Below are 19,867 nucleotides of genomic sequence, written 5' to 3'. Positions count from 1 at the left end.
CATGAGTTCTTAAAGTATCAGGTTCTTGTGGGAACTAAGTATTTATTGAAGGTAATATCAGTTTCTCTCATGATATCCAGTGTCATTCGTACTGTTTCAGACTTTTCTATATTATAAACATAATCAATTGCATACAGATAAACACACTATTTCAGAAACTGTCTCCTTAATTTCTCTAAAGATTACAATTTCTACACTATGATTCAAGTACCTTAAAACATGGGAATTCTATTTCCTGACATGACTCAGTATAAGAGGGACAGATATCAGTACACAAACTACACAAAAAGGAAGACAAGACAAAAATAAATATTACTGATCCTGATGAGCTACTCATCAAACCATTTTTAAGAAAAAGAAGAAGTTAGTAAAATTCTTCTGAATCTAGCAAAAATACAAGGCTTTGCTGATTTTTTAAAAATGAAACATCATTAGAGACTAAAATACATATAGATAAGTGGTATTAACATGGGTCTATTCTTCAGAGCACCATTGTCTACATTCTTTAAAAAAAAAAAAAAAAAGGACGGGGGTGGGGTGCTGGGGCACCTAGGTGGCTCAGTGGGTTAAGTCTCTGCATTCAGCTCAGGTAATGGTCTCAGGGTCCTGGGATGGAGCCCCACATCGAGCTCTCTGCTCAGCAGGGAGCCTGCCCCACCCCCTACTCCCCCCCCAACCCCGTCTCTCTGCCTGCTTCTCTGCCTACTTGTGATCTCTGTCAAATAATACATAAAATCTTTTTTTTTTTTTTTTTTTAATGGTGTGCTTGGGTGGCTCAGTCAGTTAAGCAACTGCCTTTGGCTTAGATCAGGATCTCAAGGTCCTGGGATCAAGCCTCGAGTAAGGCCCCCTGCTCAGCAGGGAGTCTGCTTTCTCCCACTTCCACTGCCCCTCCTCCCTGCTGGTATGCTCTTGCTTTCTCTCAAATAAATAAATAAAAATCTTCATTAAAAAAAAAAAAAACTTAAGGAGTAATTATTATTGGGAGAGTTTAAAGGACTTATCTCCTTTGACCTATGGCCTGTGTCTAGAGGTTTTAATTAAGAGAAAAGCAAATCGAGACACAGAAGTCCAAAGATAACTTAAAAGGCACCCTGGCTTTATCTGTGCATCAGTCATTACTTCTACTCCAAGCAGGCCTGCCTTTCTTAGCAAACAGCTTGCCTGATTAGCAATCAGATTTGAGAGACTTTCATGACCACCTCTAGCCTTGTGGGCTGAAAAGCAAACATAGTTCAGTTCAAAGCCCATATTTAAAGCAAACAAACTGAGCATAAAGGTACACTTTCAGACACACTCCAGCAAGATGGGATTCTTTGTCCTTCGAATCACATTTGGTAAATATCTTTCTTTCTCTTGCTCAATTCAATGCTTTAACTAATAAACTTTCAAGGGAATGTCTGCTGGCTTAGCACATACTTGACCACTTTTCCCACAAAGATCATCCCCTTCCTCAGCATACAAAGAGGACAAGAAAGTCTGACAAACGAGTATTAGAGAAAAATGTGCTGTGTTTTTATTTTTTATTTTTTTAAACATTTTATTTATTTATTTGACAGACAGAGATCACAAGTAGGCAGAGAGGCAGGCAGAGAGAGAGAGAGAGGAGGAAACAGGCTCCCTGCTGAGCAGAGAGCCCGATGCGGGACTCGATCCCAGGACCCTGAGATCATGACCTGAGCTGAAGGCAGTGGCTTAACCCACTGAGCCACCCAGGCACCCATGCTGTGTTTTTAAAAACGCTTAATAGGGTTTTATAAATTGCATTCAAACACAATGAAGGAAAATGGTCCGTGACCATACTACCTGGTTAGCTCCTGATTCATTTTTAAAAGGAAAGAAGAAGAAGAAATGAACCTGATTAGAAAACTCAAATACAGAAAAGAAAGAAAAAAGAAAAATCTTCCAGCATATTAACATTCATATCTTTTTAAAGAAAAAGTATATATATCAGCTTATATATCTTTTTAAAAAGATTTAGACAAAAGAGAATGGTATTCATATGATTCTGTAAAATGTTCTTTTCATACATGAATACATATAAGTATGTGTAAGTATATACCATTATTACATTATATATTGTATTTTAGATACAAGATAATTTCAAATCAGCACACAGACTCCATTCTATAAACATGTTATATTGTAACTTGTACAAATATCTTGGCATAATTTTAAGTGAGCCTATTTATGAAATTGCTGGTGATTTTAAATTTTGAAATATATTGCCAAATTGCTCTTCACTGGTAGCTATTTTAGAAGATAATTTAATCTCAAACAGTAGTCCCCTTTCTGTATGGTTACGGGTACCAAAACTGACCTGCTTTGTTTCAAACTGTATCACAGGTCAGACAACCAACCCATCCCAGGCTAAGCCAAGCTCTTGCAGACGACAGAGATTACAAGAACCAAGCTGGAAACATCTTATAGCACAGATGAAGGTTGGGGATCACAGCTTTGTAAAGGTTTTACGTGCCTGACCTTTTACTTCTTTCTACATTCTTTGTCTAAGACACAACCTCAGGAAAAGAAACGGGCTACAGATGAGAATTAATGTCTCATAGGTATTTGTCTTAGTCCCTTTCGGCTGCCAAAACCAAATACCACAGACTGGATGGCTTATAAGTAAGAGAAATTTATTTCTCACAGTTCTGGAGGCTGGGAAGTCCCAGAATATGGTGTCAGCACAGTTGCCTTTTAGTTAGGGCCCTCTTTTTGGTTCACAGCTGGCCCTCTCAATGCATTTTCGCGTGGCAGAGAGGGATTTCTCTAGAACCTTTTTTGTAAGGCACTAATTCCATTCATGAAGGCTCGACCCTTATGACGTGTACCTCCCAAAGTCAACACCTCTTCACACCATCATCTTTGGAAGCCAGGATTTCAACATATGAATTGTGGGGGGCCATTTAGACCATAGCAGTACTTAACTATGAATACTAGCTGTTGAAAATACCAAGGAAGCAAAAGAGAGACTGGAGTCTCAAACCATCAGAGAGGTGAACATGTTTGTTGGTCCCTCACCACTGTCCACTTCTAGAGAGCTCCCATGATAGCTCAAAGAAGCTGGAAGTTCTCAAACAATGAGTGCAGAGTGGGGATATGGGATAGTTAGGAACGTCCACAGTTTTCCCTAATTACTTCCTTCTCTGAGAAACTGGCTGCGAGTGTCTGATCCCCCTCACAACCAGATCCCTCTGGGTAACTCACAGCAAGTTCAGAGTGTGTGGGTGGGCCACATCCCTTGGCTATAAAACCTAGAATTTCCCAAAACATGCCCTGAAGAAACAAGGAAGGTCTCAAATACACAACCTAACCCTACACCTAAAGGAGCTAGAGAATGAACAACAAAGAAAGCCTAAACCCATCAGGAGAAGAGAAATAATAAAGATCAGAGCAGAAATCAATGAAATGGAACCCAAAACATGCCCTGAATTTTTATTTCTGCCTCTGAGAGTCTGATTAGATATCTTTCTCAGGTAAAATGGCTTGAAAACACCCATCCACGGATAATAACTTCCTACCTCCTAATTTATCAAAAATAACAAAATGATATTTCTCCAAATTAATCTGCATCCATATCCATCCCTTGCTCCTTGGAAATTCCAAAGCATTCTACTCATCTGGTTCCCTGGGCCTTTATTATATCATTAATTATAAAAATAATGAAAGATACATGAAGAAAGAGATACATATATAAAGAGAGTTTCCATAGGTCAATCACTTTTTATAGGCAATGCTTTCATTTATACCTGTACACAACGGTGCCTAAGAAAAAAAAAATTCATATTCAAATTTAAATGAGGAGATGTGAGACTTCAATAAGACCATTTGATCTCACTGATCCTAAGCTTCTTTATCTATAAGATAGATACTGAATGCCTCTCTGCCATCCGATTGCTGTGAGGCTCAAATGAAGCCTTCCACCCTAACCCATCAAAAGCTCTAAAAGGGCTTAAGTACTTAGCATACTGGACACACTATTAAAAAAAAAAAAAAAGTTAGCTCTCCCAAAAGGGCTTCCATTCTGACTGTCTTTCCCCCAGGATATTTCATTTTATTCCCTCCAGCAACTACCAAAGTAACATTGCACATAGGACACATTCACTGGAATTTAACTGAATTGTTCTGACCTAAGTAGAACTAATTCAGCATTTCTTATTACTCATAAATTCATGCCTGCTCAAGAGCACCAGTCATTTTGGATCCAATTTTAGAAACACTGAGGGCCCAGTGTCATGGTTCGACGCTCCACTTTTTATTTCTGAGGTGAGCCTTTTGTAAAAATCGTTACTATCCTCTTACTTTCTTCGCTACTGTCATTCTTTGCCCAGACACTAGAAGTGAACTACAGCATTAACAAACCATCTGCAAACTTATATCTTCAAGAGAATCACCCTTATGAAACCAGACACAGAATAGTTACTAAGATTCTAAAATCTGTCCTCAAAGGGCCTCAGCTGCATGACGACTGCAGGAAAAACCATTTTCTTCCATTCTTAAAATGGATACACTAGCAAATTACACAGAGCAATTTCTTAATGATAGCTAGACTCATGTTGATACTCATGTTTCAAATAAATTACTGGCTTGGATACTGTCTATATATAAAAACACCCAGCAGACTATTTCTGTTAATGAATGAAGTGGAAGATCAATTCTTATTGGAGCAGATAATAATCAATCTGGCAGATAATAGCAGATAATAATCAATCCGAAGTTATGAACAGTTACCGTGTCATGAATATAGATCTTATTCAGACCATGTCATCACATAAAATGTTTTATTCATTACAGGTCAATATAGGACTGAGAAACCACTGCTTGTTCTTATAGTAGTAATTACATTAAAATAAATAACAATTGATTATAGGTCACTCAAGTATGGTATCTTTGAAGGCTTCTCAAGGAAACTTGATAATTCAGATTATTTCACATAAAAACTAGAAAGACAAGCAAAAAATCAAAAAAGATGTGAGATGCCAAACTCCATTAATATATTTGTCATAAACATCTCCACCACACATTGACACAAAAATGTGGTTTCTCCTAACAAAAGCAAGTTCCGAACACTCTTTTCACTACTGGCTCACTGAATGTGATGAAATTGATCTGATTTTGCTTCATCAGCAACCAAACGATAATAAAAGACCAGAGCCTTCACAGATGTCACTGTACCATGACTCAAATTTCAGAGATTCAAACACTGTGAACCCCGAACATCATCCAGCATAAGGCTCTCCATAAAGTTAAGAAGTTACTATTACCCATCCATATTTCGTTTTAGCTCTCTAAGAAAAACAAGACCGAAAACATATTTTCCTAGAACATTTTTACATACTACTGGCCTCACAGGATCCATTCACCATTCTGCAAATAGGTCACAAAGACTTTGAAAAGGCATCAAAGAGAAAGAAAAGATTTAAAGGAATGGCAGGGTTAAAAGAGCCATGATGCCCACCTCCTGAGTCCTAGAGTTGTTAAGTGGAAGCTTACCTATGGCTTTCCCTTTTATGTTTTTAAAAAGATTTTATTTATTTATTTATTTATTTGAGAGAGAGAGCTGTGGCGGGGGGCGGGGGGTCGTGTAGAAGCAGAGGGAGAGGGACAAGCAGACTCCATGCTAAGCACAGAGCCTGAGGCAGGGACTCCATCCCACAACCCTGAGATCATGACTTGAGCCAAAATCAAGAGTCAGATGCTTAACCAACTAAGCCAGCCAGGTGCCCCTGGCTTTTTCTTTTAAATGAACAATGAAAAGAATAATCCCACGTTGCTCTATGGATGCATTTTTATGCGGTGACATTATCAGCCAAAGGACAGCCAAAGAAAGCAAAGGGGCAGGTGACATGCATGTCTGCTCCCATCATGGTAGTCTACCCAGGCAGAAATAAGAAGCTTGGCAAGAAAGAGCAAGAAGCAGAGAAGATATCCTGAACTGAGCCCTTTGGAAATGGGGAAGCATGGCTTGACCATAGAACTGTTCCTAACAGAACCGCAAGAAAACATATTCTAGATCTAATTTTGATTTTAATACTCAATTAAAGCCCAGAGGCAGAAGTTAGCTTCCAGCGGTACTTGAGAGAAAAGAACTGTCTCTGATTTTTACGGAGACCAAAATTTTATGATTTTTCAAATTAAAAATAAGTCATCCCCCAAACAAAATTATAACTTAATGACAAAACAAAAGGGCCAACTAGAATCCAAATGTCACCAAAGAAAGCACTGATTTTTTTTCCTTCTAAATCACACCTATTCACGATTTTTACAGAGTTGTAATTAAGGAAGAAATAAAAATTTGCAGTCTTCATGCTTCCGATCCAATTATTTTAATGTCTGCACAGTTGCTTATTGAGAACTATACTAACTCAAAGACAAAAAGAGCCTAGGTAAATATTAAAAAAATGGCATTTTAATTGAGCTATGAAAAATGTTCAGTTTCTATGAAACATAAAATCGTACTCTATTACCAAAACCCAAAACATTTTATTTCATAGATTTTCCATTTAATAAAATGTTTTGTGAAATGTGTCATTTTATGTAAAACTAGACCCAATTCATATAATCATTAATGAAAATTCTTGAAATTCTTGAGATAATATACCAAACTTGCAAATCCTTCAGTCAGTAGTTATTGGTAATGATTAAGATAGAAGTAATGGAAAATTTTAATGTTTTATTCCAATGGATAATGGGCATTAGAATGCTCACCATCTTTATGAAAAACAGAGCATTTTTAATTTAAAGTAATGCATACAGTAATCTAGAAAATCCATCTAAATTGGTTTGCATTCTCTTCTCCCATTTCAGATTTCCACATTTATCCGAAAGAAAAATAACCAAAGACTAGTACTTCTAAGAGAGTGATTCAGAATAGAGAGGAAAGAAGCAAAGATATGATAGTAAAAATAAAGAGAGACATATTGCGACTTAACCCCATTTCTTAGGCAAAACTTTTTCACACACACAAAAAAAAAACCTGCATTGCAAACCTAAGTAAAGTATAATATGGAACAAGTGTAAGGACAGGCACAAATAATCAATGAAACAGAGGGTTCTGAGAGAAATTCTTACATTTATGGTCAAATGATTTCCTACAAAGGTGCTAAAATATATCAAAAGGTAAAAGACAGTCTTCTCAGCAAATAGTTTTGAGACAATTGGATAGCTGCGGAAGGAAAAAAAATAAACATATACTTGAACCTCACACAATACCCAAATCTTAACCCCAAACGGACCAAAGCCCTAAGTCTAAGGACTAACATGACAAAAGTTCTAGAGAGAAACACAAGGAGAAAAACTTCAGTGACCTTTAGTTAGGTAGAGAATACTTAGAAACATCAAAATCATTAATTTTAAAAGAAAAGACTAAAGAACGGAACTCATTACAATTAAAAACTTTTAAAACTCAACATTCAAAAAATTAATAATCTAACTAAAATGTGGGCAGAAGACCTGGAAATGACCAACAGACACATAAAAGACACTCAATATCACTGATCATCAGGCAAATACAAATGAAAACTACAGTAAGATATCACCTCACACCGGTCAAAATGGCTAAAATCAACAACACAAGAAACCACAGGGGTTGGCAAGGACGTGGAGAAAGAGGAACAATCTTACACTGTTGGTAGGAAAGCAAACTGATGCATCTACTCTGGAAAACAGAATGGAGGTTCCTCAAAAAGTTAAAAATAGAGCTACCCTATGACCCCGCGATTGCACTACCAGATACTCACCCAAAGAATACAAAAATACTAACTCAAAAGAAATACATGTACCCTGATATTTACTGCAGCAATATGTATAGTAGCCAAATTGTGGAAATAGCCCGTGTCCATTGACTGAATGAATAAGGAAGATGTGATATGCAGAGACGATGGAATATTCCTCAGCCATAAAAAAAGACTGAGACCTTGCGGTTTGCAATGTCATGGATGGGCTGGAGAGTATAATGCTAACTGAAGTTAAGTGGGTCAGAGAAAGACCAATACCATATGAATTCACTCGTGTGGAATTTAAGAAACAAATGAGCAAAAGAAAAAAGAAAGAGAAGCAAGCCATGAAACGGACTCTTAACTACAGAGAACAAACTAATGGTCATCAAAGGGGAGGTGGGTAGGGGGATGGGTCAAGCAGGTGATGAGCCCTGGGTGTTGTACGCAAGCGCCGAATTACTTTATGGTACGCCTGAAACTCGTATCACACTGTACGTTAACTGGAATTTAAACATATTCTTTTGAGCTTCAAGGATAGTACTAGGAAAATGAGAAGCCACAGACTGGGAGAAAATATGTGCAAATGATGTATCTGATAAGGGACTTAGAGACAAATAACTCAATATGAAAATAAGTGAAGAATTTGAACAGGTATTTCCCTAAAGAAGATACAGGAATAGCTAAGAAGCTCACCGACTGTGTAACTAACTTGATGATAAGGAGATAAGTTTCATAGTTATCTTCTGTTCTTTTCAAAAGCTACATAATAGGATGATTTCATTAGTAACTCCAAAGCTCGTTACTTTGTATTTCTCGTATCAGAGCCAAGTTTTCAAATCCCTGTAAAATATAATGGTAATAACATCCAGACTGAACAAGAAATGAAACTATCTCTATTTCCAGACGACATAATCTGGTATACAGAAAATCCTAAGGAAGTCGCAACACAATAAAAAACTGTCTATACTGATAAACAAGTTCAAGGCTTAAGGAAACAAGATCAATTTATAAAAATCAACTGTATTTCTATATTCTGGCAATGAACACTCTGAAAATGAAATTTTAAAAATGATTCCATTTATGAAAGTAACAAAAAGAAAAAAATACTTAGGAATAAATTTAATAGCAAAGTGCAAGATTTGTTGCCTAAAAACAACAAAACACTGTTGAAGAAATTTTAAAAGATCTAAGGGCACCAGGGTGACTCAGTCAGATGAGTGTCTGACTCTTGGTTTTAGCTCAGGTCATGATCTTGGGGTCGTGGGATCAAGCCCCACATCAGGCTCCCTGCTCAGTGGGGACTCTGCTTAGGATTATCTTGCTCCCTCTCTCTTTGCCCCTCCCTTTATCGCTCTCTCTAAATAAATAAATATTAAAAAAGAAAAGGATCTAAATCAATGGAAATATATCCCATGTTAATGAATCAGAGCTATTTTGGTTTTTTCCAGTTTGTTTGTTTTTTTGAGAGAGAGAGAGCGCGTGCACGTGCGTGCGCACGCGCGCGCACACACACACACACACACAGAGGCATGCGGTGGGGGGAAAAGCAGAGAGAGAACCTTAAGCAGGCTCCATGCAGGTCTCACTCTCACAACCTTGAAATCATAACCTGAGGTAAAATCAAAAGGTGGCGCTTAACCCACTGAGCCACCCAGGCACTCTGGATCAGAACTCTTAACATTGGCAAAATGGCATTACTCCTCAAATTGATCTAGAGTTTCAACACAATCCCCATCAAAAGGCTGGTTCAACATTCAAAAATCAATTAATATAAGCCATCATATCATAAGCTAAAAAAGAAAAAAAAATCATCTGATCCTATTAATAGATGTAGAAAAAGTATCTGATAAAAATCCAATACCAATTCACGAAAAATACTCTTCAGCAAACCAGGATTAGAGGGGGAAACTTCTTCAAATTGATAAAGAACATCTGCAAAAAAACCTATAGCTAAAATTATACTTAAATGGTGAGAAACTAGATATGTTCTCATGAAGATGAAGAACAAAGCAAGATACTTCTCACCACTCCCATTCAACATCATACTAGTAGTCCTCGCTAGTAAGGTGAGACAAGAAAATAAAAGAAACAGGGGTGCCTGGATGGCTCAGTTGTTAAGCATCTGCCCTCCCCTCAGGTCATGATCCTGGGGTCCTGGGATCGAGCCCCACAATGGGCTCCCTGCTCAGCGAGGAGCCTGCTTCTCCCTCTCCCACTCCTCCTGCTTGTGTTCCCTCTCTCGCTGTGTATCTCTGTCCAATAAATAAAATCTCTAAAAAAGAAAAGAAAAGAAAAGGAATAGATTGAGAAGGAAGAAATAAATCAGTCTTTGTGTTCACAGATGACATGACTGTCTATGCAGAAAATCCCAAAGAATCAATAAAAATACTCCTGGATCAAATAATCAATCAGAGCAAGTCTGCAGAATTCAAAGTTAATATAAAAAAGTCATTTGCTTTCTTACACACCATCAATAAACACTGGTATTTGAAATACAATACTGCTTATTCTAGCATCAAAATAAATGAAATACTTAGATACATATCTAATACTTAGATATAAATACAAGATCTATATAAGGAAAATGATAAAACTGCTGAAAGAAATCAAGAAGTTCTAAATAAAGGGAGTGATGCCGCATTAATGGATTGGAAGCCTCAATATCGTCAAGATATCAGTTCTTCTCAACCTGACCTATAGAGTCAATACAATCTCAATCAAAATCTTGGCAAATTACTTTGTGGATATTGATAAACTGATCTAATGTTTACAAAGAGAAGCAAGTCCAGAATAGCCAATACGATACAGAGGAAAAAGAACAAAGTCAGAGGACTAACACTATCTGAATTGAAGATTTACTGTAAGCTGTAGTAATTAAGACAGTGTGGTACTGTTCAAAGAATAAACAAATAGATCAATGGAACAGAACAGAGAGCCCAGAAACAGGCCCACGCAACCATAGTCAACTGATCTTTGACAAAGGAGCCAACGCCTTTCAATAAAGAAAGGACTGTCTTTTCAACAAATGGTGTTAGAATAACTATAATTTCACATCCAAACTATAAATCTAGACAAAGACAAAGAACTCAACAGCTTTCACAAAAATTAATTCAAAATACCTGGAGACCATAGGGCTAAATGTAAAAAAATTATAAAACTCTAGAAAATAAGGAGAAAATCTGGAAGACCTTGGGGTGGCAGTGACTTTTAGATACAATCACAACAATCCACAAAGAACTAATAATTGATAAGCTGGACTTCATTAAAATTAAAAACTTCAGTTATGAGAAAGACATTGTCAAGAGAGTGAAAAAAAATTAGCCACAGAACAGGGAGAACATCTCCACAAAAGACTTATCTGATAAAGGACTGGTATCCAAAACATACAAAGAACTCTTAGAGCTCAACAATAAGAAAATGAACAATCTGACTTAAAAATGGGCAAAGATCTGAACAGGTACCTCACCGAAGAAGATACACAGGTGGCAAACAAGCACATGTAAAGCAATGTCATACATCATTAGGGTACTGCAAATAAAAATAACAATGAAATGCCACATATACCTATTAAAATGGTTAAAATCTAAAACACTGACAACATTAAATGCTGGCAAAGATGGGGCAAAACAAAGTCTCATTCATTGCTGGTGGGAATGCAAAATAGTACAGTCACTTTAGAAGACAGTTTGGCAGTTTCTTACAAAATTAAACATAATTCTACCATACAAACCAGAAATCATACTCCTTGGTATTTTCTCAAAGGAACTAAAACTTTATGTCCACGTAAAAGCCACATGAATGTTCACAGCAGCTTTATTCACAACTACCGAACTTTGGGGAGTACCCAAGATATCCTTCAATCCGTGAATGGATAAATGAACTGTGGCACGTCCAGACAATTGAAAATTATCCAGCATTGAAGAGGAATGAGCTATCAAGCCACAAAAAAAACATGGGGGAATCTTAAAAGCTTATTTCTAAGTGAAAGAAGCCAATCTGAAAGGTTACATGATGCGTGACTCCAAACATGTCATTCTGGAAAAAGCAAAACTACAGAGACAAGAAAACGATCAATAGTTGCCAGGAATTCAGAGAGAAGGGAAAATGGATGAATAATCAGAATATGGAATTTTTAGGACACTGAAACCATCCTGTGTGACTCTATAATGATACATACATATCATTTATTTGTCAAAGCCCACATAATGTACAACACAAAGAGTGAACCCTAGTGTAAACTATGAACTTTAATTAATAATCATGTATCAATATTGGCTAATCCACTGTAACAAGTGTACGAAACTGATGCAAGATATTAACAGGGAAAACTCTGAGTGGTAGTTGGGGTATGTGGGAACATTCTATACTCTCTGCTCAATTTTTCTGTAACCTAAAACTCCCCTCCCAAAATAAAATCTGTTAATTTGAAAAAGCAAACAGGGGCACCTAGGCAGCTCAGCTGGTTAAGCATCCCACTCTTGATTTCGGCTCAGGTCATGATCTCAGATAGAGCCCTATGCTGGGTTCCACGCAGGGCATGGATCCTGCCTAAGATTCTCTCTCTCTCCCTCTATTTCTACTCCTCCCGCCCACCCCCTTAACCCTGTGCACAATCTCCCTCTCTGTCTCTCTCTCAAAAACAAACAAATAAACAACAAATATACATATATAATAAATATAAAATATATTTTTAATTAAATAAATAAATAATAAAAAGTAAAAGTAAAAAAGCACGGTCGATTATTTTTAAAATGCCATAATAATAAAGCCTAACATTAAGAAGAAGAAATAAATTTTAAAATTCATGATGTGCTTGGAATTCTACTTGAGCAGAAAGCCTACTGAGGTTTTATTGAGAAGAGGAATCCTCAGCCTGCGCTGTTTAAATAAACTCGGGACAGCTTTCTGATAACCTCTCATTTGGCTGCTCCCAACACAATTGTGTTTACAGTAAACACCAGGATTCTACTACTAGTGAAGCTCTGAAATTATCTTCCTTATCTGCTATTTACTTTAACTGCAAGCTCTAGAAAGCCTCTCTTTCTTCCAGACTCAAAAAGCAAGTAATTGAATTAAATGTATTTCGTTAAATGTTCCCAAGGACTAAATTCTACTTCTCCCTTTGTTAAATAACAGCGCTCTGCCAGTCTCTCCAAAACCCAGCAGAATTCATAATTGTACCCCTACTCCCAGAGAACTTCGCTCTCACCGCTAGTGAAAACATTTTTCACACTGTGTGTCAGAGTACGGATCCGGCCCATCCCCTCCGCTGGGAGCCCCTGAAGACAGGGAGCGCCAATCATCTCCCCCTTCAGGCCTCACAACTAGAAGGAGGCCTTCCCAACAGGACCTGTTTAGATCTAAGTGATGGGGATCTATTTCAAACGAACTCCCTAACCTGCCCTGAAAGTGAAGCCAGGGTTGCTGGCTTTAGGTGGTGCTGCCTCTGGGGTCATGGGTGTGTGTGTGTGTGTGTGTGTGTGCGTGCGTGCGTGCGTGTGTGTGTGCCCCTGGGGTCATGGGTTTGTGTGCGTATGTGTGCGCGTGTGTGCGTGTGTGTGTGTGTCTCCCCACTCCTTCATCTCACTTCCTGCATCTCCCTGCTCTAATCTTCTCTGTGTTAACTTCATTCTCAGAAAGGCTTTCCCTAAAGGATGGCAAAGCAGGGAAACTAGCCACTCCAGCTTAACAAACCTACGAAAAGGAAAATGGTCTTTTCAACAGTGGTCAGTTTTCACAATGGTCAGTGAAAATACGGAGTCCTCCATAAACCCATCCTTGTGACCCTGACTAACCACACTTATGTCACATGCCCTGGACAGAGCCAGTGAGGTCACCTCCCCTTTCCATACAGGCTGACAACAAAGGAAGGGTGACTAACTGCCCAAGGAAAATCTGAAAGGGGTAAAGGGATGGTGGGCGGGTCAAGTCAACAGACAGTCACTATTTCACAGGGTCTCAAGACTGCTGATGCGCTCCTGTCTGGTGAGTTTCATGGACTGTTCATGATGTCTAATGCTGAGTTACCCCCGGAATACCCAACAGCTTGTGTTCTGTGCCTCTCCTGTGGGGACAGCACACGTTCTCAGAAGGAATGATCCCCACCTTCCTGCATCAGTTCATTCTGCTGGTCTACCGTCAGGCCATTCTGCATTACTCTATACTCCTCTTATTTTCAGGACACTTCTTTTCTCCTGTGCTACGGGAGTATCTTCATGCCAAATGCACGCACTGCCAAAAATGAACATGTTGCTAGCTTTTGTCTAAGGGGAGAGAAGAGTAAGTAAAATCTTGCCACGCAAACCAGGGCCAAAGCGCCCCCACCAGAAATGGCAGGTCTCCATGACTCCCCGCTTCCCAGTGTGAAGACACAAAGGAGGTCAAGTCAGAAGGCACCAGTGCGAGCCCATGCTTTCTCAAGAAGAGGGTTTCTCTCCAAAGTCAAGCCAAGATCACCGCGGTTGTTATGGGGAGCCTCGGGCTGGGGCCTTCTTCATACGCGGTGCTAAAGACTTGCTCTTCTCTGAAAGAGGAGAGGAAGACGGGCAAAGGGACGGGGCAGAGGACGAAGAAGAAAGATGACGATTCACCGCGCACGGAGATACGTCAGGATCTACCGGCCATGTCTGCAATGCTAGGACTCTCTAATAACTGGGAAGGGCTATCTGGGGCTGTTCCAGAAACATGTTCTGGAATAAACCAAACAGCCTTTCCCTAGCTGACCCGATCCGCTTCATTCAGCCTCTCTGATACTAACCTGATTTTACTTAGTTAGCGTCTGTCTCCGGCTTTCACAGGAGCTTTCTTTTATGGATTTTCCATCCAGCAAATGTTTCTGTTCCACGGCTGGCCAGATCCGGCCACAGCAGCATGCTTGGCCACGGACCACAGCAGCTCACCCACAGCAGCTCCGACCTGCAGGGGAAAAGCCAGAGCCATTGGACAGATTCATCAACTCTCTCTCTCTCTCTCTCTCATTTGTCTGTGTTTGGCAGGATAACCCCAAATGTTTTCCAACTGTTTAAGGTCATTAATGAACAGAGACAACAGCAAGTAAGGTGTCCGAAGGACAAGTCTGGGCTATCCTAAAGGACTGAGGCATTTAATCATTATTGAAAAGGTTCGGCCAAACGATTAGACTCTGTTTGTGGAAAATGCAAAAGCCAGATGTTTTAATTAACCACAGAAAACATAAGCTACAACTAAAATTTCATGAACACAGTGATCTGCCCTGTGGAAAACCACAGGAATGTTCTGGCAAGGCTCAGTCTGAATTCTTGGGACACAGAGGGCTAGAATCATTCCCCTTAGGAACTCGAACAGAAAATTAACTTGCTCAATATGTTTTAAAAAGTAAAATGAAACCCAGATTTAATCTCAATCAAATATAAAAACATTTCAGGACTTCAAAGGGCACCACCGAAAGACACATAAGGGAAGGTCATAAAGAATTCCAATGTGGTTCGGGATTTAGAATGCATGTTCGATGCAAAGCAAATGGTGTAACAGAAAATTTTATAGGCTAAATAATCCAAAAGGGGAAACTAATCATCTTTCATTTCCCAATGGAGAAAATGACATATTAAACCAATATTCAACAAGTAAATTATAAATATTACCAAACGCATCATATATTTGGGCAAAAGGAATTTCTTAAGCATCCTCCTTCGTGCCAAAGCTGTGGCCTAGCCCACGCCAGCAACCATGCTTCAGCCTGAGGAATGAAGGCGTCTAGAAAAACAGTGTTAAAATAACTTCTGCTCACTGATATTACAGCTAGCAATTCTGGTACAGAAAGCCAAAGTGAGGAAACCTTAGAAAAGCAATCAGTGAACTATTAAAACAAATAAATTAAGAAGTCCTCATTTGTTCATTATACTATTCAATATGACAACATCTATATATGCTAACTATTGAAAGTCTGTTCAAGAGGGAAGAGGACAAATGCTATTTTCAGATACTAGGACTACAATTCTATTTCTGTAAGGCAAAACAGACCCTGTCACAAGAGTGCCAAGCATAATATTACATTAATCTCCACCTTCTCTTGAAAGCTCAAGCCCAAAAATCATCTCGAAAGGAGCACAGTTAAGTTATATATGTATGGTATGATCCCAATTTTTTTCTACAAACTAAGTATATAATTAAAGACACAAAAGTACGAAGAAAGAACTATTTCTGGGTCATGGAATTAGAAGCTTATTTGTCTTTCCTTCTTGGTGTTTTCCAAATTTTCCACAACTCCTATGTATCATTTACAGAACCAGAATATTTTTCAGTAAGATTTTTATTAAACATGATGGGGACACAAATCAGCAACTGGTGCCCCTCTTATATTAGCCTGATCTGTGGGTTTCTTCTCACTTGAACAATAAGAGCTAATAAATTAAGAAGTCTTCATTTATCTGAGCTCAATAATTCCTAATTTAGAAGTTCAAAACCCAAGTGTCCAAATAACATTTCCAGGGCCGAAGAACACTAGTTTCCTAGAAGTAAGAAACGTGTGTTTGTTTACTGCAAACTTGCCACAAAGAGACAAGAAAACCATAGGTATTTTCCTCCTTTAACTGATTGCATCCAAACCTTTCTATCACTGGCCATACCCTATTAATTTTTGCTTAATTAAAAAGAGCGCCTCCTGGTGTTACTGTCGCACAGGAGCCCAACGATCGTGAACACTTGACCCCTCCATTTTTGACACTCTCGGCATCCCAGAAAACACAAAACACAGTGGTGGAATCGTAACACTAGAGGACGTGGCAAGCCATCATTCCTAGAACCCCAAAACTCCCTCAGATTACAAATGAAGACCCTGGATGCCCTAAGAGTCTCAATGGCTTTCCTGAGGCCACGCAGCCGGGACGAGAGAATCAGGGATCAAAGCCCAGATCACCTGCCTTCACTCTGACCCAGTCCTCTTCCCACGGCAATGTGGCTCAGCAGGCACACTTCGAAATACAAGTTGGTAGGAAACACGCACACGTTAAATTCATACCAGCAAAACCAGAAGAACAAGACAGACATTTGTTCCACCAAAAATGAAATGCATGCAGGGGAAAAAAATAAAAAATAAAAAAAAACAAAGACTCAAGTGCAGGCTAAAAAAGATGTGGTGGCTGCGCCCGGAGCACGCTCGATCAGAGAAACAATGGTCGCACTGTGCTCAGGCAGCAGGTGTCCTGACCAGAAACTGCCGATCACACTGAAAGCTTGCTGGTCCTACTACTTGCCCTGTGGACAACAGCGCATGCCCACAGCTCAAAGCAGGACAAAAGGTTTTCAACAAGATAACGCAATCCTTGCCCTGACCCCACCTGCAAGAGGTAAGAAGGATGGGTGCTCACCCCACCCGTTGGAAACAAGTGATGGATGGTCACAGCCTCTTCTCCACCAAATGACCCAAATCATAGTGGGAAGACATGAGTGGTTTCAAAAATTAACTAAGTAAGAGTTGCTGAGAAAAAAATGCAACAAAATCCTAATACTTCCTGTCTTCTGTCTGATACAAACCTCAGAGAGGGTGCAAGATTCCCCTCTTTTCTCTGAAGTTATTTGAAACGCTGCTCACCGCTACATCTTTCTTAACAGCCACCTGCAGTATCCCTGCCGCCCCAATCAGAAACCCGAGAGTCGCACACGATGTGGATAGTCTGAAAAGCCAGGGGAGAGAAGAGGACGGATGTCAAACGCTCCCTGGAAAACCTGCACGGAGCGCCCTGCCCGAGAGCCTGTCCTACTGTGCAGCCGGACAACAAAGGCATGGGCTGTGAGGCTGCTAATAAAAAAAAAAGCCCCGTCGAGGGAGAATGTGATCTCGCTTTGTAAGAGCCAGAACAAACACGACAGCTCGTCTCGCCTCATTTGAGAAGCCAGGCACCCGGAGAAAAAAGAAAATGCAGGGTTTTGTTTTGGTTTGGTTTTTTGTTTTTTCATCCACGCAAAACTGCTCCTCGAGTCCCTACCGTCCATTCCCATGGCTGGATCCTGGAGGAAACACAATACTGGCAATTTATTTATTCCCCTCGATGTCTCTGTTCTAATATTCAAGGTCAATGTCCACAGCGGGCAAAGGGAATTAGATCCGTGTTACCGTGTCGCAGTGAAATCAAAGCTTTGGGGTATTGTTTGAGTAACTCTCTAAAGTTATTTGTAAGGTAATGACGGTTACGTTCAGATGCAGTGGTCTGAGAGGATCAAATCTCACCCACTAATCCAATCGGACAGAATCTTGCTGGAGCTACCAAATGATCTTTCCCAACAGAGAAGAAACATAAATTAGGATTAGATCAGATTTCATAGATTTTGAAATTCTTTCTTGGAACCTCGGCTGCGTGTTACTCCGTCTTTAGCTTCAGTAGAACGCCTTTGGCAAAATGTGCACCCAGATGTTTGCCACAATTTGAGACTCTTCAGTGTTTGGCTGGCGTTGTATTTTTTCTATTCTAATATCACCGGGAAGGTTTCTCCTTCTTGAGCTCGAATCCAGAAATACCAGCCAAGCCAATTCAACACTTCAGAAATTTCTATCTCAAAATGACCCGCAGGACCAGGCAAAAATACACTGGAGAACATTCCTCTCATCACCTTGGAAATTTTATTTTAAAGACTGATTGATTTGAGAGAAAGAGAGAGAGGAACAGAGGGAGAGAGACAAGCAGAACCCGCACTGAGCTCAGAGCTCGATGCGAGGCTTGATCCCACGACCCTGAGATCACGACCCGAGCCAAAACCAAGAGTCAGGTGCTTAAGTGACTAAGCCACCCAGGCTCTCCTGAAAATTTGACTTTAAAAATGTAGATTCACAGTATTAATCAATTTACACCTTAAAATGTTTGGGAGCAAAGAAGATTGCATTAAATTTTTTTGTTTGGTTGGTTTTTTTCCCCCAAAAAGAATGTATAACAGGCACCCATCACAGGCAAGTTAGAAAGACCTATTATGAATAATCCAACAGGCACCCAACAAAAATTGTCACTGATGGGGAGGCCATTAGGTAATTTGGAAAGGTTTCATATGGTAACTTCCCGTCTCATGCTCTCAAGGACATAGGGTTTCCACTCCGGGAGCAAAGAGTGGGAATTTACGCTTATTAAGGTTTTAAAGGCTGTTCTGGAAAGAACAGGGGATGAAGAAATGAGCAGATTAAGAGCTTGTAGTCCTAGCTCTGCTACTTAGGACTTGTGGATTTGTGAAATAACTAATTTATTCTCTTTAACCTTTGTTTCCTCATTTGTGAAACTGGGGTGGTACTCTCAGCCGAGTCCCCGGGATTGCCAACTGATAAAACCAAAGAAGAAAACATTATAGAAATTTAACACTATACGTTCATTCAACAAATATTTACTAAGAAACGGCAATGCTGCCAGATAAGGCACTGAGGACCCAACCATGGAGAGGAGACCCAGTCCCTTCCTGCAAGGACTTTAAAACGAAGATTTTACTTACTTGAGAGAGAAAGAAAGCAGGGGGTAGAAATAGAGGGAGAAGGACAAGCAGACTCAAGCTGAGCTTGGAGCCCAACTGGGGGCTCGATCCCAGGACACTGAGATCGTGACCCGAGTCACAGGCAGAGCTTAACCGACTGAGCCACCCGGCCAGCGCCCCACTTTACATGGTTCTTGAGGAAGTTTTGCAGCACAAAGTGGTAGATGTCATTTTTAGTCTGGGTTATCCAATTGGTTTTGTTTTTTTTTTAATTTTTTATTTATTTTTTTGACAGAGAGAGACACAGCGAGAGAGGGAATACAAGCATGGGGAGTAGGAGAGAGAGAAGCAGGCTCCCTGCTGAACAGAGAGCCTGATGTGGGGCTCGATCCCAGGACCCTGGGAGCATGACCTGAGCCGAAGGCAGTCGCTTAACCCACTGAGTCACCCAGGAGCCCTGAGCTGTCTAATCGTTGTTAGTCCATTCCTTTATATACTTTTCTTGAGCACTTACTATGTGCCAGGCACTATCTAAGTGCTGGGAATTAAAGCACTGACCAAAATTTCCAGCCTGATAAAGCTGACATTTCAGTCATTCCTCATTCGTATGAAATGTAAAATCTATGAACTAAATAGAGGAAGCAGCCAGGCTGTTTCTGCAGCAACCCCTTGATTCCTTCCACCAAAAGACCTCCACACCAAAGTTAAAAGGAATATTCTAGTTG

General features: G+C 39.7%; 1 protein-coding gene and 1 long non-coding RNA gene across 23 annotated transcripts in view; one reads left to right on the top strand and one right to left on the bottom strand.

Annotated features, from left to right (window-relative positions):
* The window catches only part of APBB2 (amyloid beta precursor protein binding family B member 2), a 365,411-nt gene that overhangs the window by 281,645 nt on the left and 63,899 nt on the right, over positions 1-19,867 (bottom strand). For 12 of the 18 annotated variants that reach the window (XM_082728836.1, XM_082728826.1, XM_082728835.1 and 9 more), the window contains exon 2: positions 14,476-14,633. The exons of the other annotated variants lie outside the window; for them this stretch is intronic. The gene's annotated coding sequence lies outside the window, so the exon portion shown is untranslated. The remainder of the gene's footprint in view (positions 1-14,475; positions 14,634-19,867) is intronic. 18 annotated transcript variants of the gene reach the window in all.
* LOC309863706 overlaps positions 1-19,867 on the top strand; it is a 36,019-nt gene that overhangs the window by 9,612 nt on the left and 6,540 nt on the right. For 4 of the 5 annotated variants that reach the window (XR_014311201.1, XR_014311202.1, XR_014311203.1 and 1 more), the window contains one exon: positions 2,347-2,564. This is a non-coding gene — a long non-coding RNA (uncharacterized lncRNA). The remainder of the gene's footprint in view (positions 1-2,346; positions 2,565-19,867) is intronic. The other variant, XR_014311204.1, reaches the window with a different exon arrangement.

Source organism: Mustela nivalis (genome assembly GCF_964662115.1).
Source record: "Mustela nivalis genome assembly, chromosome: 4".
NCBI lineage: Eukaryota > Metazoa > Chordata > Mammalia > Carnivora > Mustelidae > Mustela > Mustela nivalis.
This window is presented reverse-complemented; position numbering and strand designations above follow the sequence as displayed.